Source organism: Aethalodelphis obliquidens, unplaced genomic scaffold (assembly GCF_003676395.1).
Source record: "Aethalodelphis obliquidens isolate GAN/ISIS:26980383/991018 unplaced genomic scaffold, ASM367639v1 scaffold28, whole genome shotgun sequence".
NCBI classification, from domain to species: domain Eukaryota; kingdom Metazoa; phylum Chordata; class Mammalia; order Artiodactyla; family Delphinidae; genus Aethalodelphis; species Aethalodelphis obliquidens.
Genome location: NW_020837972.1, coordinates 2,509,808 through 2,536,913, shown reverse-complemented (window position 1 = coordinate 2,536,913; position 27,106 = coordinate 2,509,808). Strand labels below are relative to the sequence as shown.

Below are 27,106 nucleotides of genomic sequence, written 5' to 3'. Positions count from 1 at the left end.
CGCCGCCACTGCCGCTGCTGCTCGGGCTGTTGCTGGCGGCCGCGGGGCCCGGCGCGGCGCGGGCCAAGGAGACGGCGTTCGTGGAGGTGGTGCTGTTCGAGTCGAGCCCGAGCGGCGACTACACCACCTACACCACCGGCCTCACGGGCCGCTTCTCGCGGGCCGGGGCCACGCTCAGCGCGGAGGGCGAGATTGTGCAGGTAGCTGCCCGCCGCCCGGGCCCCGCGCCGCCGCCGCCACAAGATGGCTCCGGGGGCTGCGCCCGCCGACCCCGCCGCGGGCTGGCGGGCGGGCGGGCGGGAGGGGCAGCGAGGAGGCCAGCGGCATCCCTCCCTGGCTGGCGGGCGGGACGCGGCCTCCAGGGCGCCGCTGCGGGGGGCGAGCGCACGTGGGGGCTCGGCCTCCTGTGGGTCCGGGGAGCGGGAGCGGGACCCCGGGTCCGGGGACCCACGTTGGGGCAGCCGCCTCGGGCCGTTGGGGCTTTCGGTTTGCCTCAGGTGTAAGTCCCGGGAACTACCTGTTGAATGCCAACTTCGGAAAGATAAGTGATGAAGGATGGGTTGGCTTGTTCCAGGTCGCAGGCTGTCCTTCCCACCCGTGCATGTTCTTTTGGGGAGTAGCCAGCCTTGTCTGAGGGGCTGCACAACATCAGGTTCTCCCCTGGAACCTGCCGCCAGCCTCACCTGGGCGCTGACCCTCCTGTGGGGCTCTGGACAAGCAGCGGCAGGAGGAGAGCAGCGGGAGCCCGCCGAGGAGTGGGGATCGCGGGTGCCCTGGAGTGGACGAAGCAGGCAGCCCTCGCTGCGTGCCTCAGATTACAGAGGGTGGGAGGGAGGCAGTCTGCCCGCTTCTCGGCCAAGGACTTCTGCAGAGGGCCTGCAAATCGGGAGACGGGGTCGCTCACTGACAGGGCCTCCACCTTGCTCCAGATGAAAGAGGTGTGCATTCCAAAGGCTAGGGAGAGCTAGCTTTAAGCTGACCCCGCTCTTTCAAGGAGGAACTCTGAGCCCAAGCCTCTGCAGATGGTGAACTGGGTAGATGCCTTCCTGCTTCGGGGCTATGATTTTATCAACTTGTTAGTAGACAGCCAGCGCACTTACTGCGGTTAATATGCGTGCCTGGGATGGGGGCGATTTGAAACGGTTGGCTTGTCTTTGAACCTTTTGGGGGAGAAGGGTTGGCTGCAGGGCTCTAAGCTTTGGGCCTTCTGCACTTCACTCTTGGATGACTTATGAATGAAGAGAGGGGGACCGAGTGGAATAACTGCAAGCAGCCTTTCCTTTCCCCTCTCCTGGTGCAGACTCAAAGGCCTGCATGGTTAGGACAGGGAGCCCTGCAGCTTGGCCCTTAGAGGTGTGTCCTTACATCCCTATCTTAAATTTCTGCAGGTTGAATAGTAGGGAAAACACATGTTGTTTGAGTTCTGTGACTACATATATGTTAAAGGATTTTGGACTTTTTTTGTTTTGATAATGTTATAATTACGGTCTTTATAAGATTTAGAGACCATGGTTTGCTGAAGATTCCTACACATTTCATTCGCAACCTTCAAGCACAGTTTGAATCTTAAAGCTTACTCGTTGTGACTCCTTGTTTCTCTTTGAGGCTTTCACTGTGGCCTGATGCCTATAGAAAATGTTTGATTTACAGCCTTCTAAGAGAAAAGATTTTTTAACGTGGCACTTCACTTTTTGAAGGAGACTTTTGAAGTTTGCGATTTTTATCTGCAGTGTTTTTTAACTTGTACTCTTTCTCCCTGGTAGTTTGTCTGGCGAGCTATCCGTTATGAGTAGTGCTATGCTTTGGAGATAATCTGGGGTTCGCCATTTAATACAAAATTAGCAGTTTAAACACACCATTTGTAACTTTTATCCTTGTGAGTGGAGAGATAATGTGTGAATTTGGCAGAAGGAATCTATTCTCTTTTAAAACTTTTTGAAGTGCTTATCTAACTCCTTTGTAGTCCATTAGCCTCGCCAAAAAAAAAGTCAACAATTGCTAAGTAAAGAAAAATGACTTAAATGGTATTTAATAAGTTTACCTGTTAAGCAGTCACTAATAGGTGTCCTTAATTCCCTTATAACTGCAGTAATGCTGGTGAGTTTATCTGAGCTGTCTGAATAGTCATTTCTTGGTGTTCTCACTCTATATCTTTGATAACTTTGTTGTGAGGCCTACTTGCCGAACCTCTCCGTGTGCACAGAAGGAGCTCAGCGTGGCTTCTAGGGCTGTGTGTGTACAGAGGCTGGCATGCTTTTATTATTTCTTCGAATACGCTTGAGTGAAGGAACTGGTGTGGCCCATCAGCCCTGAAGAACGTTTTTGTAAGGAAAGCTGATGTTTTAGGACTGCTGAGAAGGAATGTCACATTTTGCGTGAGAAATGAGAATGTACAAGAAACAAATTGGTGTTCAGCTTCAGATTAATCAGGTTTTCTAAGTGCCCTTGTTGAACTTTTCAAGCCTCCTTCTATTTACTATCTTGAAAAAACTCTGCATAACTTGCTATTTAATATTTTATGGTCTTCAGAGCAGAGTTCATTTTCCTTTAACGAAACCTAAATAGTAGCACCTATAGGATTGCTTTTGTTATTTCCCGTGGGATTCCGCAGCCCTGTTGTTCATGCTTTAGGGGAGAAAAGAACCGTTTTGGGAGACTCTCTCCTTTAAGAATTCTAAGATAGGAAATTGGTTTGTATCACTGATTTTTTTCCCTCCGTATTGTATGCAATGGAAGTATGTGTGTGTGTATGTTTATAGAGTAGATACCTTATCATAGTCTGGTTTGCCCAGATACTCCTAATTAGAGTACCTGTTCATTCATCTGCATGAGTTGGAGTAGGGGGAGGCTTAGGGTGTGTGTGTGTGTGTCTGTGTGTCTGTGTGTGTGTCTGTGTGTATGTCTGTGAGTGAGAGAGAGAGAGAGAGAGAGAGAGGGAGAGATTCGAACCTTGGGATTAGTCACAGGAGTCTTGGTTCTCTCCTTGTGCATTTTAGGCTTAAATAACTTTCCCAAGGTCATCAGTGTGCTCTGGAAAAAGATTTTTTTTTGACATCTTCCTCTGTGAAAGTTGTGAAAACAATGTGTTGCTATGAAATGCTATTCATTACTTTTATTATCTTATTTATTCATGCAGCATTAAAGCCCATTTGCTTTTAAGTGTCAAGCATACAGTGTGAATGATGGAGGAAGTAATTACACTTCTCCCATAGTTCTGAAGTGTGGAACTTTAAAGGGTTCTTAGACATATTGATACATATTTCATCTTTGAACCAATTTGTTGCTATTAATGAGATCCTTATCTGAAACTTTGAGACTTGGTTGTTCAACTCACATGGTTAGTGATGTTAAATAAAGGCCCAATTAAACACTGGCTAGGGTATGTGGATTGGTTAAGCAAACAAAGAAAACTTGCATAGAGGTGAAAGATTGTTTCAAAGTGGAAATGCATCTTTTCCCCTCTTGAAGTCAGATATTTGGAAATGCTTGAGAAATTCATCTGTAGAAGACATCTGATTGGTAGGTTTTGTGTAACTTTAAAATCGGCCTCTCTGGATCCTGGGTTAAGTGATGAATGGTCTTGAAAGCACAGCTTGCTGAGAACATTTAAGAACTAAGCCAGTGGGACTTCCCTGGTGATGTAGTGGTTAAGAATCTGCCTGCTAATGCAGGGGACGCGGGTTCGATCCCTGGTTCGTGAAGATCCCACATGCTGCGGAGCAACTAAGCCCGTGCGCCACAACTACTGAGCCTGAACTCTAGAGCCCGCGAGCCACAACTACTGAGCCTGCGTGCTACAGCTACTGAAGCCCGTGCGCCTAGAGCCCGTGCTTCACAACAAGAGAAGCCACTGCAATGAGACTCCCGCGCACTGCAAGGAAGGGTAGTTCCTGCTCGCTGCAACTAGGGAAAGCCCGCACACAGCAATGAAGAGCCAACGCAGCCAAAAAAAAATACATTTATTAAAAAAAAAAAAAAAAAGAACTAAGCCAGTGCCTTTAGCCATGAGGGGTGGGAGGAGAGCTGAGTGGTGGGTTAGAAAGGCTGAGTGAGGTCCTTAAATAGCCAGTGTTAACTAAGGGTATCAGAGACAATAATTTTAGGAAACTAATTCCTCTGCCTTGTTTCCCTGTCAGTTTGTTTCTGCAGTTTAGCATTTGATCAAACACTTTCTTTTCATCTCCATTTTAAGTTAACTTAACAGGCCTGCCTCTAAAAATTGACTTGGCCTAATAGAACAATTGCGTGCTGACAGCTGACCTGGATTTACACAAAAAGGGACTGCTGACTGTCTTGTCAGAAGGGCCTTCATAGGTTAAAACCAAGCATTTGATTTTGGGAAAAACATTAGGGCTGTGTTTTGTGACCTTGTGAATTCTTAGGGGCTCTTATTTTCTGTCTTGTTCTTTGAGATGCCCTGGGGGTTACTAATACAGCTCTGTATGGAGATGAAGATGGGAGTGGGAGGTAAGTGTGGGGTCTGGAGACTAGAGAGGGTGGTGATGGCTTCCATTTAGGAGCATTTATTTTGTACCGGGCACTGTGCCAAGCACGTCATGTGTTTGCTCATCTAATCATTACTTTAACATGGACTCAACAACTGTTGTTAACCCATTTCACAGATGAGGAAACTGAGGCTGAGAAAGGCGATTTGACTTATTCGACCTCACACATCTAGCGCATGATAAAACCTGGGTTGAAACCCAGGTCTTTCTGGCCCCTTTCTTCCTATTATCGCCAAATAAATAGGACTTGGCCGGCTAGGTCTTGACATTAATTCACGTCTAATTTTTAAAATTATTTTATTTATTTAATTTTATTTTTTTTGGCCGCATTGGGTCTTAGTTGCAGCATGCGGTATCTTCGTTGAGGCATGCGGGATCTTTCACTGCGTTGCGGGCTCTTCGTTGTGGTGTGTGGGCTTATCTTTAGCTGTGGCGTGGGTTTCTCTCTAGTTGTGGCACAGGGGCTCCAGGATGCACGGGCTCAGTAGTTGTGGCGTGCAGGCTTAGTTGCCCCATGGCATGTGGGATCTTAGTTCCCTGACTAGGGATTGAACCCGTGTCCCCTGCATTGGAAGGTGGATTCTTTACCACTGGACCACCAGGGAAGTCCCAAGTCTAATTTTTAACAGTCTAGCATAGGGGTTCTTAACCCGAGGGACACAGACTTCCAGAGAGCGCCTGTGAACCCCTGAAATTATACACACAATCCCGTGTATGTGCACTTTCATTTTCCTGAGAAGATACATAATTTTTCCCCTTGGTGGGTTCTGTGATGCCCCTCCTCTCCAAGAGGAAAAAGAAGCACTCACCTAGTACCTGTCATCAAGTAGTGCATCACTGAGGATTTGAGTGGCGTGAGTTGTAGAGAGGTCTGCAGGTTTATGTGTTTCCATCGAGCATGTTCATTTGATAGATTTCTACCAAAGCCCTATTCTGTACCAGATACTGTATTGCTGTTGTCTTCTGGAGTTCACAGTCCCTTATAGAGCCAGACGTGTGTGGATAAATGATAATTCTTCCCAACTGGGTTTCCCTGCACAATAGAGCCCTTGGTCCTGAAGGCATCCATTGTCTCTAATGGATTAACTTCTCTCCTGTGCGTCTATCTGATAGTAGTTAAATGCATCATCCTTGGGAGAAGTGAGAAGATGGTCACTCCCAGAATTTTGTGCATTTTAATATCGAATCATTATGTTGTGTACCTGGAACTAACATAATGTTGTAGGTCAATTATACTTAAATTAAAAAAAATAAAGAATTTTCTGCATTTAGCTGGTGAAGGGCAAGAAGGTGAGGCTCAATGCAGTGTGTGAGAGTGCGAAGTGCGGATGTTTGTGCCTTTGCAGTAATTCACTGGAAAATGAAACGGAGTGTCCGTCGATGTTGAAATGCCTTAAGAGCAACTCCTTACATCTTCCTTGTGGACCTGGGCACAGGCCTATTTGCTTTTGTTCATCCCTGGGTCCCTGGTACCTGCTGCTTATCAGACACTCACTATTAGTGAATGAATGATGGATTCAGAGTGGACACCAGGCAGGCAGTGGGTCTTAATGGGCTTGGATTAATCGATGAGAACAACGTCATTTGCTTTGGCTATACATGCTGGGATTAGCTTTCCTTCTTGGTTGTTATTTACAGAAACTTGCTTGATTAGATGCAAAGAATGGTTCTGGTGGACCCACTGATATTATAATACCAGGTTGTGTGAAAGTGACCTGTGTGTGTGCACATGTTCAGGGGCAGGGTACCTGACATAAAGGTCTGAAGACGTGCTTTTCGTGGTAAAACACTGATAATTGAGAAAGCCCTAATGTGGACAGCTGTTATGGATGGACAGACACATGGAGAATAGTTCACAGCCAAACCCTAGTGTCCCTGGGAATAACTATAAAGGTTTGGTATTCAGAATCATCATTAACCTGAATATATGTCATGTGAAAACTTTGCTTCTTGATGGCGTTTCCCACGTCTGGACGATGCGGATTTGCAGTTCATGACAAAAATGACTTTTAAATGCATCTTAATAATCCGAAGAACCAGACTCAGCCCTTTAATGTGTTCGATAAGGAGACGAAGTTCCAAAGAAGCGAAGGGCCAGGGCCACATGGTGAGGTATAGATGACCCTGGAGAACTGTCTGGGTCTCCTGACTTCCAGGCTTGGGCCTTTATGTCATCCTCGGCTGCACCTCGTCTGAGTGTGCCAGGGAGAGCCAACAGAGAAGCGTGCTTTATGATCAGGTGTATACTTGGGGAAAGCCAGACCTTCTAAATCTGCACATTGGGTTTAAGTGGTTGCTTTTCTCCTTTAATTTAGATTTTGAGTTGCTCAGTTTTCCTCTGTCAGAGCTTTTAAAAATAGGTAGTAATGATCATATGCTTCTGCATGCCAGGCCTTGGGCCAGTGCTGTGCTTACACTTAACCGACGAGGTAAATGGGATGCCTCAGGTTTTCAGATGAAGAAACTAAGCTCAGAGAGGTGAAGTCACTGAGCACGTCGGTAGCAGGGATCAGATTCAAACCCAGGTCTGTGTGATTCTAAGCCATTTCTGTTTTTACAAGACTGCTTCACTTGGCACTTTCTTCTGCTTGGGGTGAGATTATGGCAGCTGATGGTGGAATTTAGAGTCAGTAATCCAGACTGATGGACCAAGAAATGAGTCTGTAACTTCAACTGAGAAAACCCTCCACTCTTAGAGATCTCTTCCCTCCCTGCCTCCCGCCCTTCCTTCCTTCCTTCCTTCCTTCCCTCCTTCCCCTTTTCTCTCTTTCTTCTTTTTTTAATCACACAGTCTCATTCTACCTTGTTTTTTCCACAAAGAGCCATTCTGCCAAGGTTGGGAAGAGGGACCAGTGACTTGAGTATACAACCGTCGCTCCGTGGCACATCCGTTGTTGTTTGGCTTTGGGAAAGTTGGAATGGCCATGGTGCTCTGGCATTTAAAGGGATTTCTGACGTGAGACACACCTCCTTCCTGTGGCCAGCTTTTTAGAGCCATTTCGGAGCCTGCATGGCTTTTTCCAAAGAGGCCCCATCCTGTGTCCATCACCTTTCTTACTTTACACAGTCTGCATGTTCCCTGTGATTTGAAATTTGATTTAAAAGATTGTAAGAACCTAAAGCTGTGGCTTCTCCCCGCTCATGCCATCCTTCTGGCTGTTAAACCTTCCCATAGGTCTGCATTTCCGTAATGGACAGGCATTCACTGCTGCCTTCTGTCCCCAGACCCTGTGCGGGGTGAGGCAGCAGGTGGGGACGAGTGAGACACTGGCCCTGCCTGCATGCAGCTGAGTGGAGGGGGCGGACAGCGTGCCAACCACAGGTCCTCTGGTGGAACACGCCTATGGGATACTGAGGGTACGTCTGGCCCTGGTGCTACGTGTAGGCCTGGGTAACCCATTCTGAAGAAAAACGTCTGTAATGACACAGTACATGGATTTGCGCCTTCTGGCCCTTTCTGACTCATTTTTTTACCTACCTTTGAGGTTAAAGCTGATAACCCCTTCGTGGAGACGTGCCTTTATACCTGTCAAACAGGATGGGGAGGCTGTAAAGAGTAGAGATTCTTTGTTCCATTTGCAGCTTGAATGAGATGTTTTAAAATCTGACTTTTAGCGGCTCTGTTGACTCATGATAGTGTGAAGAGAGTGAGGTCAGCTGGCCTATTGTGGTTCAAGGGAGAGCGTTTTATTTTTATTACCCTTAAGATGTGTTGTAAGACTTGATATTAACCCCCTTCTTTCCCCAGCAGCCAGTCTGTTATGGTTGTTTAGAAACTCAGTGTGTAGAGCTCATTTGGTGAAAACAGACTTTGATGATTCTAGAAGTTTCACGGGGGAATTTATGTTGGAATGGGGACTTCTGGTCTCCTGGTGCAGAAGCTGCTGCATTTTAAAAATAGGAGAGTAGGGGTGGTGCTCGATTAGGTGTGTGTATGGGAAGCCATTCAGTGCTGTAAGAATTTAATTAAAACTTGATTTTCTACTTAAACTGAATACCCTAACTTGTCAGCAGACATTTATTGAGTTCTTACCATGAATACAGCCTAGAGAAGAAACATATACACCCACAATACAGTTTGTGATTTACAGATGTCATTTTCATGATTTCTCCCATACATATTTGGGCAGTTGAATTAGCTGCACTTAACAGAGGAAACCAGGGCTGAGAGTGTAAGTAAGCTTCTCAAGGCCACAGAGCTGGGAGTGAACTTGGGTCACTTGAAGACAAAGCTCACTGACCCTCTTGCTTAAGGACCTGGGTGTATTTTGATACAATTTGGGCAAAAATGTTCGAATAGATTCATTTTACATTACTTCTTGTCAGGGCCAAAATTTTCCTTTAAAAAAAAATCATCTGGGCTTCCCTGGTGGCGCAGTGGTTGAGAGTCCGCCTGCTGATGCAGGGGACACGGGTTCGTGCCCCGGTCCGGGAAGATCCCACATGCTGTGGAGCAGCTGGGCCCGTGAGCCATGGCCGCTGAGCCTGTGCGTCCGGAGCTTGTGCTCCGCAGCGGGAGAGGCCACAACAGTGAGAGGCCCGCGTACCGAAAAAAAAAAAAAAAAAATCATCTAACTTATTTTTTAATTATAAAAATAATGCATATTTATTGTAGAATACTTGGAAAATACAGAAAAGTATGAAAAAGAAAATCAATCCCGCTGCCTACACATACTCTGTTAACCTTTTGTGTTTTGGTATAGATTTCCTTTCTTTTTTTCCTATGAGCTTGGAGGGATTTTTAAGAAAATTGGAAAAAACATTACATAGTGTTTATAACCCTTCATGTACCTTAAGTATTTTCCTCTTACTAATAAATACTCTGAAACATTTTTAGTGTCTTGTTTTTCTTTATTGTAAGTAATGCTGTGAGGAACATCTTTTCTCTGTCTCTTGATTGTCTTCAAAGAATCAAGTTCTAGAATTGGGACCACTGGGTCAAGAGGTATAAACATTTTTCATGCTCTTGTTATGTATTGTCAGTTTGCTCTGCAGAAGAGTGGATCTAGTTTACACTCCCCAACCAGGTCCACACACACCCACTCACAATGGGTAGTATCTGTTTCTTAAAAAAAAAAACAAACCCACATCAGAAAACAATTTCATAAAAGTGAAAGGCTATATATTCCTATCACTTAGTAAATGGTAAAGTACTGGCTTTTTCCCTCTGCCATGAGGATCCGAGTTATGACCAATGTCCGCATCGAAGGGAAGGTACCTGGCGTGGTACCTGGGTCCCTCCCTTGTAGGCGTATCTGAGCACAATCCAGGAGCTGCTACCCTAGTGTTCTGGGCAGGGACACATCGGCTGGCCAGGCAGATGGCCATGCTCCGAGGCCTAGAGGCGACCTCACGGGAGGGACCACTGTGCTGTCAGCATACCCCGTGGCAACTGATTGTGGCCCAGGTGGGTGCTGCTGCACTTGATGTTTTCTGCCCTGTCTCTTTCCCCATCCTCTCATTCAGAGTGATGCCGTCAGTTTGTGGTGGGCAGAGATGCATTAGAGCCAAGCACCAGACCGTCAGGGTGCCTCCAAACAGCAGGCCCATGGGCTGAAAATGAATTCTTGCTATTTTGTTTGATCCCTGTTAAAAAAATCTAGAAATTTTACATAATAATCTGGAGCTTTGGCTCTTCCTGAAAAATGAAAAGATCTGGCAACGTTGGACCCACATTCCCACGTGGCGACAGCCTGCCCCAGTGGAATAACAGCTGCCCTCTTCAGATGGGACACAGGCCCCAGTTTATAAGCCTCTGTTGCGTTGCTGCGGCTTGCTGTGCGCACTGTAGCGATCCGGTGTCTACCAGTGCCTGGGCCCTGTGGGTATTGACGTTTGCCATCCGTTCTATCGCTGGAAGTTCTGGAGCTGAAAGCTTTTAAGTTGCACTTGGCAGGTCTCTGTTCGCTCCTTTCTCAGCCATTTGCGTTTCAGATGGCCATTAGTGGCTTTATGACACTTCACCAGACCATGTGAGCCTCAAGTTCTGCTACCGGGGAGGGCTGCACTGGCCCTAGGGTGACCAGAGTGTTCTCTTCACTTTGACATAGGTGCTTTCATTTTCTAGAGCCATTTGGCCTGTGCCTTCATTATGATCTTTGTCCCTTCTCTCTTTTTGCTCCTTGGTTTCTTTTGACTGCAAGAGTCCTTGATTGAGCTGGAGGGCAACCTGGAATGCTGTGGCTTTGCTCTCCTTTTACAGTGAGGGCGCTGTGGGCAGGCTCCTCAAGCCTTTGGTCACGAGAGGAGCTGGGGTTAGAACTTGGGTCTTGGTGTTCCCAGGTGCTGGTCTTTCTAGAGCGGCATCCCACTCTGATGCTCAGGTTCCAGCAAATCTTCCACATGCTTTAGGGGCCCCCATGAACTTTCACCTGTGTTATCTTGTTTCATCCTCCCAGCTAGGAGCACCTTCCCTGGATTCTACCCAGAAGGCCGTCTGCTGTTCAGGTTGTCCTGGTTGCCAAGGCTTGTCCCACACTTGACGTAGAATGCTTTTCTTTGTACCTATTGTATGCTTTTACTTAAATGCATTTGACATTGTGTGTTCAGCACCTTTATACGATTTTTGGAACCATCAATGGGTACTCGGTGACTTGGCATCTTTTCAGAAAGTGCCTCAGTCTTGGAGTAGGTGGGAAGCAGGCAGCTAATGGCATGTAAAGAATGTTGCAAGCTTGACTTGCAAAGCCATTTCAAAATTTAAATCAAGGTAGCTTGTGGCCAAGTCAGAGGAAATGAACTTGCTCTTTCCTTGATGACCTTACCGCTTCATGCCAGGTGCTGCCTAAGCATCTCCCTGCCTCACAGTCTCACTCCTCCCAGCAGTTCTTCCCCTCCCCACCGGATTCATCTTTCCAAAGTAACCTCTGATCTTGTCATTCCCTTGATCAAAATCTTTCAGTGCCATCCTGTTGTTTACGAGCAAGCTGAGCACAGAGATGGCCTGGGATGCGGGCCTGGATCCTGTGTGTTCCCGCCCTTATTTCCTGAATGGGTCCTGGGCTTTCTTCCCTCTGTGCCCTTCGTTTTGGATTGCCCTTCTGCGGGAATATGTTTCTATGCCTCCATGTTCCTGACCCCCACCTTTGCCCCCTACCCTCCTATCCTCTCTCCCAACGCTTTCACCTGTGGTCAAACTTCCAGCTCTTCCCATCAAGTGTTTCCAAGTTCTACTGGTGGGTTCCTTCGACTGAAGCACTCCATTTTTCACTTCTCAGCTGGTCTTCAATACCTTATTCTTTGTTTTCTTTTCCCCACAAAATCACAGCTCCCAGCAGAGCGGGCTTGTGTCTTACTCATCCCCCTGTTGCCCTGCAGTAAAACTCTTAAATATTTACTGAGCTGAAATTCTTCTAGATCATGATACTTTGGGATAGGATAGTGATGGAGATGTTAGTGTAGCCAGAAGAAGACTTGGCTTTTTGAGGGAGAGCTTTCTGTGATTGTAGAAACAATTCACAAGACATGGGTGTGTCCTAGGGATATTCCAAGTAGTTGGGAATGGAGCAGACTCTGAAAATAATTTCACCTTGCCTCTGTTCTCCAGGCCTGGAAAAAGGATGTGGGATCAGGACGTAGCACCATCTGACTCCTCCTCCCAGGCTGGCGTGTGGCTGCCTGGGTGCAGTGTTCAGAGCATGCTGGAGAAGAGACATCTCAGCCTGACTGTAGACTTTTAGGGGGTATGTTTTATTTAAATATGAAGAATATTTTGGTGTCACTTAAAAAACTGGCATTTTGGGGAATAGGAACAGTTACGTGTAGTTCCAGAATGACCCATCCTTACTTAAATTTATACCATATTGTTTCCTCGATCCCCCTCCCTCCAGCCTTGGAAGTTCTGGCTGAGCCTGTGTTTAGGTGCTGGATGGGAAGCAGTTTTAAAGGACTACAGTAGTATTTCTAAAGAGACCAGCACACTACGAGTGGAAGAAATTTAGATTTCAGTTTAATGAATGTGATTTTCTACTCTTTAAGGGCCCCACTATAAGCATTTGGGAATTATTAAGTTATTGCTTCATTATGTACATATTGAAATTTTTTTGGGTTATTGTTGCTGTTTGTTGTGGAACAGTGGTTATTATATGGGTGCTGGGGCCTCCAGGAATATTCCAGAGTCTATCCATGACGTGTTATAGTTCACTTGTACTAGAGGGTTGTCATGCCTTTTCACGGCACGTCCACTCCGGAAATGTTCCAGTGCCCATCAGTAAATATCACCCTCACTCAGGGAGTTAAATGAACAGCTAATGTGTAGTTTTGAAACTTTGGAGTTATTAGGTGTAAATCTCTAGGACACATATAAACTTGCTTGGCATTAAATGTGCTGTATGAGTGATTCAAGTTCGAGAGGCAATTTTTGCATTTCCTGACTCTTGTGTTTAAATTTGCAGTCTCAACATTGCATCACCATAGAATTTCACATTTAATGAATATTTATGTTGAGCCGAGTTCTATACAAATGCGATGGTTTCTGACTTGATTATAGCTTGCTGTGTGCTGTGGCCAGGAGTGCCCTACAGACAACAGAGCTGGCACACGTCTTAGCAAGCCAGGCCCTGGCGGATGTGGTTAGGGACCACAGTGACTGGTGCTCTGGTTGCCATGCCAACCTTGTTTTTGGAAGGGGGAGGCTCTGAAACAGCAATGGGATGGGGGTAGAATAGTTTTGAATATTCCAAGTGAAATTATTCCCTATATATATATTCCCTATATTCCCTATATAGGGAATATATATTCCCTATATTATTCCCTACATCTTCTTGTGTTCCTACAAGAAGATGCAGAAAACTCTAGAATTCTTACAACATGCTCAGATGACATTAATTTTCTTAATAATTAATTTTTAATATTTACTTAGGCAAGGCTGTTTTAATTGTCCTCTTGCAAACTTGTCTAAGTTCACGTATAAATGTCTTCCCTACTTGCTGCAGGGTAAATAAGGAATCTTCTGTGTCTTACTATTTACAAACCCTTCCTCCCACCTCCTGCCAACATCCCTTGCCCTCTGGTAACTCTGATCCAGTAATGGCTGATTGGGGGAGGGGAAGGGAAAGAGCAGTAGGCGGGATGGTTGGGGGACTCCCCCTCCCCAGCTCCTTATCCTCATTCCTCCCTACTTCCCATTTCAGGAAGGCTTATCCTCTCCCCTCCCTGATCGTGTATATTCAGCAAAGACCATGGTGACAGGTGCCATCACCCATAAGTGGGATCTTAGGATGCCCCAAGCTCTCAAGGTTTGGCATTCAAGAGCTGGGAGAGGAAGAGGAGTGATGTGTCTTGGCATCCAGCACCGGAATTCTGTCAGCCCCTTTGCATATGGTATCCCGCATAATTCTGTGGTGCTTGGTGGTGTGCAGTGAAAGGTCCAGAAGGGAATTGATCAGGCCTGGTAAGCCAGATGGGAGCCCCGGATGGCAGGATGGGATGGGACGCTTGGGCACCATCCTCTGTCCTAGAGCCCCTCTACAGACGGAGACCCAAGCCACTGGAGGCTGGGCTTGTGCAGCTTCAGTAGCTCAGGCAGTCCCATGACGTAGAGGGCCTGTCCTCAAGGCTCATCCCACAGAAAAGAAAGCACCCCACCCCTTTGTAAATTTATTTATTTATTTATTTATTTTTGGCTGCATTGGATCCTGGTTGCTGCGCGCGGGGGCTACTCTTCATTGTGCATGGCTTCTCACTGCGGTGACTTCTCTCGTGGAGCACGGGCTCTAGGCACGCAGGCTTCAGTAGTTGTGTCACGCAGGTTCAGTAGTTGTGGCCCGTGGGCTCTAGAGCGCAGGCTCAGTAGTTGTGGTGTACGGGCTTTGTTGCTCCGTGGCATGTGGGATCCTCCCAGACGAGGGCTCAAACCTGCGTCCCCTGCATTGGCAGGCAGATTCTTAACCACTGCGCCACCAGAGAAGTCCCTGCCTTTGAATGAAAACTTACTATTTCAGAAGTGGATGCTGACCACACATCTAATCGTTGCTTGCTGACTTGGAGTCGCCTGTGTGACTCCCCAGTAGATTGTCTCATCTTCAGCACAGGGCTGGTGTCTCAACCTTTTAACATTTCCCCCCTCCAACACAAAGGGTCCCTCTGCGTGAATTAGGAAAAGCTGTCCCTTCCTTAAGATACCTGGCTTCTGTTTGCCATAATGTGGATCTAGGATGACTCCAGAAGTGGACAGCGCCTCCTAGAGTTGTGCAGGCTTGAGGCACCTGTCTGCAAGTTGTTCCCTCCTCTCCAGCGCTTCTCTCTCAGAAGTTGTGATTTGCCGCTTCTAATTTCTGTAGTCTATTCCTAGAACACCAGGGAACCACGTTTGCCAGAATTGAGTGTACCATTAAAAAACAAGATACCAAGGTGAGTAAGGAGTTTAGTACACGGATTCTTGACATCTCCTTTGGCTGCTTTTTTGCTTTGTGCTGTCTGGAGCGGGGTCCTCAGGCCTAGGGTGCATTACAATTAAATGGATAGGCCTTTTGTGGAGCAGAAATGGCATCACCATTTTATGGGAGAAGATACACACGTCTTCCTAGTAACCAACTTAAAAATTAACTTTCTGTCTATAACCTGATTTGGGTGTAAGTTCTCTTTAGTTCAGTGTTACAACCTTGAACCAACTGTATTTGGGAGGAGTTGGGACAGCACTTCTGTGTCATGGGACATTGGTGTGGCTATTAGAAGCAGGAGTCTGCACCTTTGCTATGCAGACACCCAAGGTTTGTCGGGTTCCTTAAACTGTGTTGTAAATTTTGCAGAACAAAGTGGTTCTGGATTTCCTTTGCTGATGGGAGAGGCAGCAGAGCACCAAGTCTGGAGCCAGACTGCCTTGGCTTGGACCTGACTCTGCCAGTTACCTGCTGTGGAAAGGTGACTTTGCCTTTCTGGGTCTCAGTTTCTTTATCTGTACAATGGAGTTGAGTTACTCACACCACGCTCTTTGTGTCTAGTGATGATAACGATGATGATGAAGAAAATAACATACAGAGTTACATAATGTTCCTCACATATACTAACACTTATGTTGTAGTTCCCAAATGGCTGGAAATTTTTATTCTAAAGTCGTAGTTTATCAAGGTTAAAGAATCCAAAGATGCTGGTCATTGACAAGAGAAATGATCATATTGTAGGTATCATTTCCAACATGCTCAGTGCTGACCACTTGCACCTGTGTCCTTTCTTCCCTGGAAGCGCTCTGCGAGGGGCCGGGGTGTTCACACCTTGCTGATCCCTGGTTCCCTCTTTCAGCTCTGTGTCCTGGGCAGGGGTGGGGTGGGGGGCGGGGGGTGTGGGGGTGTTTGCTGCGGCTCCATCTGCTCACCCCTGCACGCTACAGCTAGGTCACCGTCCAGGCTCTGAGCTCTGTCACTTGGGCCCGTGCGCACACACACACAGACACACACACACAGAAGTGTGTGAACTGCAAGTCCGGTGCACAGGAGGCTGGGTTTCTAGGCCAGCCTGTCTGTTGTTCCTGAGGACGCTTGGCCTGCACATGGGCATGACTGCTCAGAAGGGAAGTGGCGTTGTGGCTTGCTTCTTTGGATCCAGCCAGGTCATGTGGAATGTTGTGATGTGCTAAGGCTGTGCTCTGGGGTCCTAATTATGTGGGACCTGTGGCAGGCACAGGTGACTTCAATGCTTGATTTGATCCACTGTGCAATTATGCCAATGCAAATACTGTATTAATCTTAACCCCCCAAGTTAGGCACATGGACTTTTTCTAAAAATGGGAATGATAGGAGTGCATTGTGGGTTTTTTTTTTAATAACTCCCCCCACCGACTCTGCCAAGACTGTGCAGTGCATTCCTCTCCTTGAATGGAGACGGTAGTTTCCATCTCTGTCTACCCGCTTCTCGCACATTCCTGAGACTGGGTGACGGAAAGATGCCCCTTCCCCTTCTGTGCAGGTGTGTTTTCTCCTTGCTTTCTCCAAGAGGTACCGCTTCTTTCTACTTCAAGGCCAAAGAATCTTGCTCCTCGAAGGATCTGGCATCCTGATGGAACTTTCTTAAATGGGGACTCTTCTGGTTTCCTTAGGATCCTGATCCTGAATGTGTGTAGGGAAACTGCTCGGTGACTTCCTGCAGTGACCTTGAGTGTGCCTGGTGGGGCTCAGCTGTAATTTCTCGTGAGGCACTCGAGCGAGGTCAGGGCTTCCACTCGACACCCTTGCAGTGTCTTAGGTGAAGGGCCCACTCACAGGGTAAGTAGAATGTATCTGGTATCAGGAAGTGAGGTCATTCTTACCCAGTCCAAACTGGAAAGAAGAAAAGCCTCTAAATAAGCAAGCAACCTAACCTCACCTTGAAAACGATTCTGGGCCAGCCTCCTCCCTTCTCTTCACTCGGCCTCTGAGCGGACCTGGTGGGATTTACCAGCTTTGAAGTCCTAAGGTGCTATTTTAATACTTTTCTTTTACACTGCAGGTTTCGAGACCGATTTAACTAGATTCTGGAGGGAGCTCACTTTACAGCATTCTTAAGAGCTCGGACAGTCTTGAAAGAGTTAAACTCTAATTAGCTCATTCCTAAGGTATTTAATGCCCTTATTAAAACTCAACTGCTCGTTCGCTTTTTTCTTTAGTGAATCAGATTTCTCGAGGAGCTGAGCCCTCACTCCTCAGATCACAGGCTCACATGTTGAAGCTGGCAGTGCTAGAGGCTAGTTCCTATCTGTGTGACAGCATTTTTAATTTAACAGGACCGCCTTTGATGTTCCCAAATATTTATAGGCAGCTTTAGATCATTTCAGCGTGTGCTTTCTTTTTCTTTTCTTTTCTTCTCTCTCTCTCTCTCTCTTTTTTTTTCAAACTGGAGCAAAAGTTCTTCCTCATGCAACAGCCTTCCTTTTATCCTGTTAGTTTATTTTTGTTTCCTTTGCAGCTTTGGCGAAGGCTCTTTGGCTGCATTCACACACACAGGATTGACTCTTCCTTTTGCTTCTTTGGTAAAGGCTACCTCTGTGTATCATCTGCCTGCTTGAATTTGCTTAAAGCACTTCTCTTTGTCCCTTGACTTTCTAGAGACTGAGGTTTTTTCTGATTTGGATCAGGAATCTGCTCTCTGGCTGACCTGAAACCTTTTAGGTCCATGCAGAGACCTGGGCAATGTGTGTGAAGGTGTCTCTTTATGGATGACCAGGCTGCGCTGTCCTACTCTGCCTGTGCGTCTTGACCGGGCCTCAGCAAGTTATGATTTATGATGTAACTTTGGCAGAGACTGTTGTAGCTGGGGCAGGAAATACAGATAGACAGAACTCTGTTCTGATCATTGCAGGCTTGCTCCATTTGGCTTTGCTGGACTTCCTGGCTGAAAGTAATAGAGAATGGTCGACTTCAGACTCAGGAATGGGAAAAACAGAGCTGTGATGTAGATTTGTTAAACCATTAAGGAAAAGGAAAAGGAAACTTTGTACCAATCAAATCAAATGACAGGACAGAGGACAGTGGTTTCTCCAGCTTGGACTCTGGGTAAACACTCTGCTTGTGAAACAATCTAAGCTTTTTTTCTTCCTTCTCAGCTGCTGTCACTTCCCCGGGCCTGGAACCTTTCTGTGGCTGCCTTCATCGCTGCTGGCTGCCTCCTCCTACATGGAAGGCTTTTGGGGCTGAAGGTCACATAGGTGGTTGGTGAAATATTTGAATGAATGAATAATGTGTCAGACACTGTCCTTGGAGCTTTACATCGTTGGTCCCACTAGATCCTCAGGACCATTCTGAGCGATAAGAGGTTCCATCTCTGTGTTTCTAGATGAGGACACCAAGGTGCAGAGAGGTTTAACACAACTAGTGAATGGAGAAGCTGGCCTGGAACACAGGACTGTGTTTCCAGCCTCACCATAAGGTAGTCTGAGGTGGGTAAATCCGATGGCGGTCTGCTGATCTCTTATGGCTAAAAACCTTTTACATCTAACATCAGCTGTGAGTTGCATTCTGAGAGTTCAGAGTTGACCAGACTTTTGCCACGTAAGGGGTACAGTAGTGGAGAGCAGCGTCCTGGAGTCAGGCCAGCATTTGCATCCCGGCTCTGCCACTGCCAGCTCTGTGACCTTGGCCAGGTCACCCAACCTCCCTGAACTACTGTTTTCTCATCTCTAACATGGGACAGTATAGCTTGTACCTCCAAAGGATTGTGAGGATTAAATGAGATAATATATGTAAGGAATCCAGTAAGTGCTTAATACGTGTAGTACCTGTGGCTTTGCTGCTATAGAATTATCACCCTCAAGGAATTCACAGTCCTGCCGGAAGGACAGTCAGGTAAAGCAGGTGAACGTGGTAGCTGCCACAGAGATGTGCTAGTGCTTAGCACGGGCCCAGGACAGAGCCACCGGCTTGATTTTCTGTCTTCTTTCATTCAGCAGATGCGGATTGAGTGCTTGCCCTGTGTGAGGCAGAGCTTTGAGTCACACTCCCCTCCCCCTCCTGAAATTTCCCTTTCCCTTGGGGGAATTTGGGTTAAAATGTTAATTGCCACCTGGAGAAAAATTTCCAGAAGTCATTTTCACATGAAATCCTAAGGTGCCAAATAGGCATTTGACAGTTTATCTCTTATGGCTTTGTGTTATCCTTCAACTGTTATTTTAACCTTATCTAATTTTCCCGGTCTCTCATACATGAAAACGGTACTGTCCTTGAGAATGTACAAGCGACTTGCCGAGGGAGCAGGTGGTGATCCTTTTGTTCCTCACAGTGCCCAGATGGTGTCCGTGCCTTCTCATGGTCTGGTTCCGTGGGGATTTTGTTGATAAGATTTTGCTTTGATTTGGTTTTCCAACCCAGTGCCATATTCGGATTTGATTACCGGCACTGTAGCTTGTTTCTCTGCTTAGTTTCATTGTCTCTGTCATTGGCTGTCTGGAAACATAGGTCCCATTCTTCACCTCCCCACCCCTTCAGAAGCCGCGGGGATGGTTGTGCAGGAGAACTTTTTAACTAACCACCGTGTGCGTGGTACAGAGTGGATGGTTCATAACTTTCATTTGTTGAGTTGATTGATAACATATTTAACCAAATATGTTAAATATTTTTAACAAGTAGTACAATTGAACAAAAGATACAGTTGAAAGGCAGTTGCTCTTGTCTTCTATATACTTTAAGAACCCAAATAAGCCTTTTTTCTAAAATAGATTTAAGGTAATTTCTGTGCCTTTCTCGTAGAGTTAGCGAGCTTTCAGTGGGAGGTGGGTGTTTTCTAAATACACAGTTGATTTGAAGCTAAGATGATGCTCTAACTACTTTTGGACCATGAACATAATGTTAATTTTTTACCTGGCTCTGTTTGAAGGTACCACCAGCATGGGTCAATCTATTCAGCATTCGTACCCATGCTTTCTTTAAATAGCATGCTTGGGCTTCCGTGGTGGCGCAGTGGTTAATAATCCGCCTGCCAATGCAGGGGACACGGGTTCAAGCCCTGGTCCAGGAAGATCCCACATGCCATGGAGCAACTAAGCCCGTGCGCCACAACTACTTAGCCTGTGCTCTAGGGCTCACGAGCCACAACTACGCGCCACGTAGTTGAATTCTGTTGAAGAATTCAACACGCGCCACCACTGTTGAAGCCCGCGTGCCTAGAGCCCATGCTCCGCAACAAGAGAGGCCACCGCAATGAGAAGCCCACGCACCGCAGCGAAGAGCAGGCCCCGCTGGCTGCAACTAGAGAAAGCCCGCAGGCAGCAATGAAGACCCAACACAGCCAAAAATAAATTAATAAATAAATCTATTTAAAAAATAAATAAATAAATAAATCGCATGCTTAACTTCACATTAAAGTAGCTTATATTCAGCTAAATCAAGCACTGATTGACTTAGGAGGAGGGTTTGGAAGAAGGGTGAATGAGAGAGAGAAGGCAGCACGCGACTGAAATTTGCTGCAGGTCAGCTCCATAGTGTCCATGAGAATTGAGCAAAGCCGATTTCTTTCCAAAGAACCCCCAACAACCCTTGATGTTTACTTACCTTCTCTTGGGCATCTTGGTGGCGTCCTTTTGTCCTTGGTCCCCAGTACACTCCAGTCATGGATAAGGATAAGGCAGTAGTGTCTGGAAGCACATCTCCAAGCAGTGTTGGGTAGTGTGCAAGGCTGTTTTGGAGGGGAGAAGTGGGCGTCACTAACAAATTTGGACAGAAAGAAGTCTAAGAGGGTTGAATTAGTCCCCCTGGGGCCTGAACGTGGCGATATTTATGTTTTCTAACAATACTTATGGACCATCCACTTGCCCCATGCCCTATGGGGTGTGTCTGCCCCGACTCTGGTTGTCAAAACTAGGAACAAAGGCCATTCCACATCGCACCCCTTCCTCCGGCTCAGTTGGACTGCCGCTTGCATAGTCAGTCGGACACAGTGTGGTTTTGCTCAAGGAGGGGAAATCCTGCATTGATGATAACAGTGATAGGACCTGTGTTTGCAGTTTGGGTGTTTGTAATTGGGGATTAGAGCTGTCTGGGCAGGGAGCAAAGATGAAGGTAATGGTCGAGTAGAGACCGTGGGTTCCCAGGCCAGGCCTCGTGTCTCAGTTGGGCTTTTTAGGCACCCTTGCCTGCAGAAGGTTTTTTGGTTTTGAACGACTTTCCCAAACTCTGAAGCCCTTCCTGGTCTTAAGTCTGTGGAAACTTGCCCTTTGGGGATGGGCAGCACCTAGGAGCTGACAGCCTCTTAGCCTCGACCGTCCTGTGGCCTTCCTGTTGGCCTTGTTCACTGCCCTGCTGTGGACTCTACCTACCTCTAGACCAGGACGGTTTTCACTTGTACTGATTTTCTCAGAAAATAATCAAACTAAAATTTGCTCTTGCTGGTATAGGATGATTATGCAAATCAGGTCCATATGCTATGTTCCTGGAAATGTTCAGCAAAAAGAAGAAAAGGCCTTCCTCTGGCTCATGTACTTTCCTCATTTACGCAATGAATTTGATGAAATCTGGTTTGTGCCCGGGAGCCTCAGTTTCTCTGTTAGACTTTGGATCTGAAATGTAGTAAGGGGAAAGGTGAGGTAACGCAGTGCCATCTTCTGTGGATTGGAGCAGCCCCAGTGTCTTCACCGAGGTCTGCCCTGTTCCTGTGTTCTTGGGTACGTCGGTAAGGAAACCTTGGGTGTATAAAGGTGTGTCTGGCCGTGCTAAGTGCCTTCTTTCCTGGAGTGGTTTGATGGATACGGGCTTGACATCTTCTGGATAGTGTTCACAGAATCACTGCCGGCCTCCTTCTGAGTGTCTGGGGGCATGGGTTGGGGGGAGGGCTTATGGGCCAGTGGGAAAGCCAGCATGTGTCCCTGAGATGGTGACATGGCTGGACTGAGTACCACATGCCTGGGGTTGCAGGAAAGTGCCTAGAATTGCTGAGAAGCTCCTGGGGGCGGGCCTCCAGCTGGGTTCTTAAAGAAGGCTGCCGCTTGGATCTTAGCCCTGCCAGCCTGTGGGTGGGTGGGTGGGTAGGTGGGGGGCATTCCTTGCTGAGACCCAGGCTGGCTTGGCATCCGATGGGGCTTTTCCTAGCTTGTGGGGGTAACAAGTAGACCGGAGGCCACCTAGTATGTAACGTGCTTGTGGCAGAATGAGGCATGGCTAGGAGACAAGACGCCCAATCTGCTCCCCGATCTGTCACTTAAGTGAGACCCGAGGGGAGCCAGCCTCCCTGAGCCTCAGCCCACACATCGGTAAACTGGGTGAGATGCCTGGGGGCTTAGATCTGTGTGCCCGGGGTGGGGGGTGGGGCAGGAGCAGGAAGGGGGAGAATCACCCAAACTGGACACCCAAACTGGAGAACCAGGGAGGGAAATGAACTTCAGAGGGCGAGTAGGGGATGGACAGGAGGGGCTTTCAATGTCAGGGAAGGTGTTTGACGTTTTTTGTAGAGACTGATTGGTCCCACAGCCATGTGTGGTAGATGAGGTCTATGTGCACGGCCAGATTTTTGATAACACCACCTCCCCCGGGCTGTGTTCCCCAGCAGCACGGTTTGTAATCACACCAGCCCGGAGGCTCAGTTGGGAGCTGTGCTCTCCTCTCCTGAGAACAGCCTGGAATGTAAGGGAGTAAGTGGAATTCAAGTGAAAACCTTGAATTCGCTTTATTAAAGATAAATACATGCCAGCTTTGGCCTTTAACTGTTATTACTAACAAATTGCTCTCCACCCATACTCTCAACCATTCATGACACCCTGGGGAAATTTGCTGTTGTGGCTCTTTTTTCCGAGAGTTTTTTTTTAATATACCATGAGTGCGTAGAAACTTCGGGAGGGCGATTCATCAGCTGCCATTCAGGTCCTGCCCATAATCCATCAGTTGGGGCTCCATCTGTTGACAGTCCTGGGTTTCAGAGGAGAGATTTCGAGGTCCGTTAGGATTAAGCAATAGAGTGACAGGGTGGTTTGGACATTTTTCTGGTTATTGACAAGCCTTACTGTGGCTTCTCCCAAATGAATGAGGAATATATTTTTCTAAATCCAGCCACTGAGCCAAATGAGCCACACTAGGATAAACTCTGTTTGTTTACAAATTATGTAAGAGAAGGGCCTGGCCATTAAATTCTTCTGGGCCAGAATTCCTACCCCTCTTCAAAGTTGTAATCAAACTAAACAAACACTTTCCACAGGAACTAACTCCCTCCTGAGAAACAGGAGCAGATACTCCTGGGAGGCCTTTAGCAACTTTGGAATGTTTAAAGTAGAAATATGTAACCAAGGTGAAGTTGTTCCAGAAGCGTTGCTTGCTCTAGCCAGGACCAAAGCACGTGTCAGCTTTTTAATTTAGGGCAGGAGGTGCAGAATGATCTGGGCCAGTCCAGGCGGAATTTTCTCTAGGATGTTTAATTTTCTATTTTCATCTTCCCCTGCTTCTCATAATTTCAGCTCTTTGTGACCTTTATTCCTTTCTGCTTAAGTAACTTTTTTTTTTTAGCTTGATCCTTATCTCTTAGCTATGCTGGATTACATCTGGGGATCAAGGAACCCTCCTCCTAACCAAAGCACTTAATTATTGCTTCTCTGTCCCTAGGAAGGATGTCAGGTGCAGAGCAAACACTCCAGGGGAGGGAGACAGAGGCTGCCTTGCCTTTGTTGTTGTCCCATAAGACGTGCTTCTGGGGATAGGCAAAGACCATCAGGCTCAGGGACAGAGTTTCCCAGCTCTTACTGATTTGGGTCTTTACCAGATGGCTTGATTTATTTTGGTTTGGGTATGCTGTGAATTTTTAGGGCCTCAGGCACATCTGTATTAAAATAGAGGTACAGTTTCTAATGCCAGATGCAGATTTCTCTGGATTATGCCTCAAAATGAGCTTTCTCCAAGGCACCTTCTGAAGGATACCAGTCCTACAGAATACTCTGGAAGGGGTTCCTTGGTGAGCTAACTTCGAGAATGCTGTTTATCATCATTGCCTCTTGGAGATTTAGACTGCACAGTAGTAATAGCTCTGAGAAGTACTGCTGAAAAGGAATTTAAATGACCTCTACTCAAGCTGGCATTTTGCAAATATCCTTGATCCCAGAACTCCTTCTTTGAAGGCCCCAAGGTGCTGGGGAAATTCCACTCTCAAATAGCTTGTGTTAGGTTGGTTTATGGGCCGGGCTTGTCCAGTTGGTGTCCCACTGGATTATGAGGTCAGAAGCCCAAGACTGTGTTGATTTCCAACTTCCCACAGGGCCCTGGGATACGGTTGTGCCCACCAAGAGCGGTCAGAATGCCTTTCAGCTGTGATGGGACCTTTTCTTCCATTTGGGCTTAGCAGGTTTGTGGTCTTCTGTGTACTTGGGTGATGGATGGGGTAAGGGTCGGAGTATAAAAGAAGCAAGAAACAGCACCTCTCTTTGAAGAATTTAATTTCTACTAGAATGGGAAGATTCATGAAAGAGTTAAACAGAAATACCTTCCAAGCGGATAGGAAGTGATACCAAAGCAAGCTTAGCACCGGGTCCAAGCAGCCTGTCCTCTGGGCGCTTGTCAGGGGTGGGAAGGAGTGCGTGTGTTGCAACTGAGCGAGCTGTGGGGAGATAAGATAAAGGAGCACCCTGGCAGCTGGGACGTCCTAAATGACTTGTCATTAGACTCGGCCCTGTGTTTAGCACATGTTCACGCGGAACAATCCCTTAGACTCCCCCAAGGTTGGCGTGTTAAGAGTTGGATGAAATGCAGCTCTGAGAGCTCTCTGGAAGGGAGCTGTCTCTGGCTGCTCTGCTGGATTTGGGGTTGGCCACCCTCCCCAACTCTGACTCTTTAAGCTGTGAGTTTGGCTGCCGGGTTTTGGGGGCCAGCTGCCTTGGAGGTGCTGGGCTGAGGTGAATGGATGTGCATTTTTCAACTTTGTCTACCTTGGTTAATGCACAAAAAGATTAAATACGCATTTCTGGCTCTAGTTGCCTTTAGGAAGAATGTGACGTGAGCAGGGCTGAGATGCTCCTCCCCCTGTGAGGTGCTAAGAGGAGACTCCAGATGAATTTAAATTTTTCTCCAACAACGTGTCACATTTCATAGAGTGTTGACATAGGGCTTTTTTTTTTTTTTTTTAACTTTTTAAAGTTGGGTTGACCTACCTGATGGATATTGTCAGCAGCTAAGTTCTCTCCATAGCCTTGGGCATCCAGCCCTTTGCCTCAGTGGCTTTTGATGAGGCCCCAGGCTCTGCTACTGCACTAAGGGTGGGGCTCAGCCCCTCCTCAGCTTCCCCCCTCAACACACACACACCCCTTAAGGAAGCATCCTCTTCTTGCAGGGTGCTGATTGTCAGAAAGTTCTTCCTTCCACTGAATCAGACTTCTGTGCCTTGGTTCTGGTTCTGCTTTCTAGAGTATATTAGTGTCCTAGGGCTGCCAGAACAAAGCACCAAAGAGTAGGTGGCTTATACAACAGAAATTAGTTTTCTCACAGTTCTGGAGCCTACAAGTCCAAGAAGAAGGTGATGGCAGGGTTGATTTCTTTGGAGGCCTTTCCCTTTGGCTTGTAGACGGCCAACTGTCTTCTTCCTATGTCTTCACATGGTCTTCCGTCTGTAACTGTCTGTGTCCAAATTTCCTCCTCTTAAAAATGACACCAGTCATATTGGATTAGAGCTCATCTTTAACTTAATTACCTCTTTAAAGACCCTGTCTCCAAATAGTCACACTCTGAGATCCTGGGGGTTTGACCTTCAATATAGAGATTTGGGGAGACACAATTCAACCCATAACGTAGAGCCACTAAGACATGATGGCCCTTCAGATCTTTGAAGGTGGTTATCCTGTCACCCCGTACCCACCACCACCACCAATTAAACCAATAACATTTGTTTTCTCCTTGCTGAGCACCCTGGTTCTTTTCATTATTCTTCACATGAGATGGTTTTGAGGTCCCTGACCGTCTTGGAGTCTTCTAGACTTGCTTTCAGTTAAGAAGAGACAAAGTCGAGCACTCTGGACTGCTTGCTGTATTCTAGATGGAATTCATCCCAATATCTGCTCCAGCAAATGGTTTTGATGATTTTTTTGAAAAATTTAAAAGATTAAAAATGGACCTGAGTTTCAGTGGCAACTTTTATGTATTCATCTTTAATTGTGCCTGAATAGGTCTGACCATTGACACATGCACACGTGTGTATACACACACACACACACACTCATGAGAGCAGTGCTAACCATAAGTCTTCTTCTGAGTAAGGCATTGATTTTTAGAGTTAAGTGCTCAGGGTCCAAGTTTATACACCACTCTTGTCCTTCCTTATACTTCAGTTTTGGGAAAGCCAATGCGGGTAGTTATTTCAAAAGAACAAATAAATGTAGAGATGTGTTTGTTCTTTTGAAGTGTAATTGCTGTCTGGAGAGTCTAGAAGTAACTCAGTTACTTGAATATAACTCCTTTTAGGTACAGACTCTTATGCCAAGTTCTAGTGTAATTAGATTTAAAATTATAAGGTATCCTCTTCACTTTTGGAGATTGTTTTACTTCTTATTGCCCACATCTCCTCCACCAGAAATTAAGTGTCAAAAGGCTTATCTGTTTTGTTCTTCGTATTTTCAGCACTTGGCAGAACCAAGTTTAAAAAAAAAAAGTTTGTTGAATGACTAAATGAAGCCTCTGAATCATCTTGTGCTTATTTAATCAGGAGTGTCCTGTTGTGCCTCAGAGGCCTAAATGCGGCAGAAATATCAGCTTGGGGTTAGGGGGTTTTTCTGGTTGCTTCCCCTTTTGCTGTTGAATTGTGGATCTTTCCACGAAGAGACCCTCAGCGCCATTCACTTTTCTGCTAAGTAGTGGTTTGTAAATCCTGATGGATAGTTCTGACAGACTTTCTCCCTCCACTGTAGTCTGTTCAGATGGAGTGCGACACTCTTGGAGTTCCTTTCTTTGAAGATGCTTTGACTATACCACCCAGGGTTTCCAAATTGTAGCTCTGAGATGCCCAGAGCCCTGGCCCCACACAGCTGTTAGGCCCGACAACATCAAAAACACCAACTATTTATAGCATACTTTTCAGTGTCAGGAAATTACAGGATGCTCTTGCCAGTGGGACAGGGCAAACACCCACCTGCCCGCCACTATGCTGCTGCCCAGAAGTTTGCAGCCAGGTGGCAGGAGCTGAGTCCCACCTGAGTGCTGCGGGGGCCTCCCTGGGCTGAGGCCTGCTGGGATGCCAATTAC

General features: G+C 46.7%; 1 protein-coding gene across 1 annotated transcript in view; it reads left to right on the top strand.

Annotated features, from left to right (window-relative positions):
- The first annotated feature begins 6 nt into the window (after positions 1-6).
- Positions 7-27,106, top strand: part of ZNRF3 (zinc and ring finger 3) — a 145,168-nt gene continuing 118,068 nt past the window's right edge. The window contains exon 1 of the mRNA XM_027124389.1: positions 7-200. The gene's annotated coding sequence lies outside the window, so the exon portion shown is untranslated. The remainder of the gene's footprint in view (positions 201-27,106) is intronic.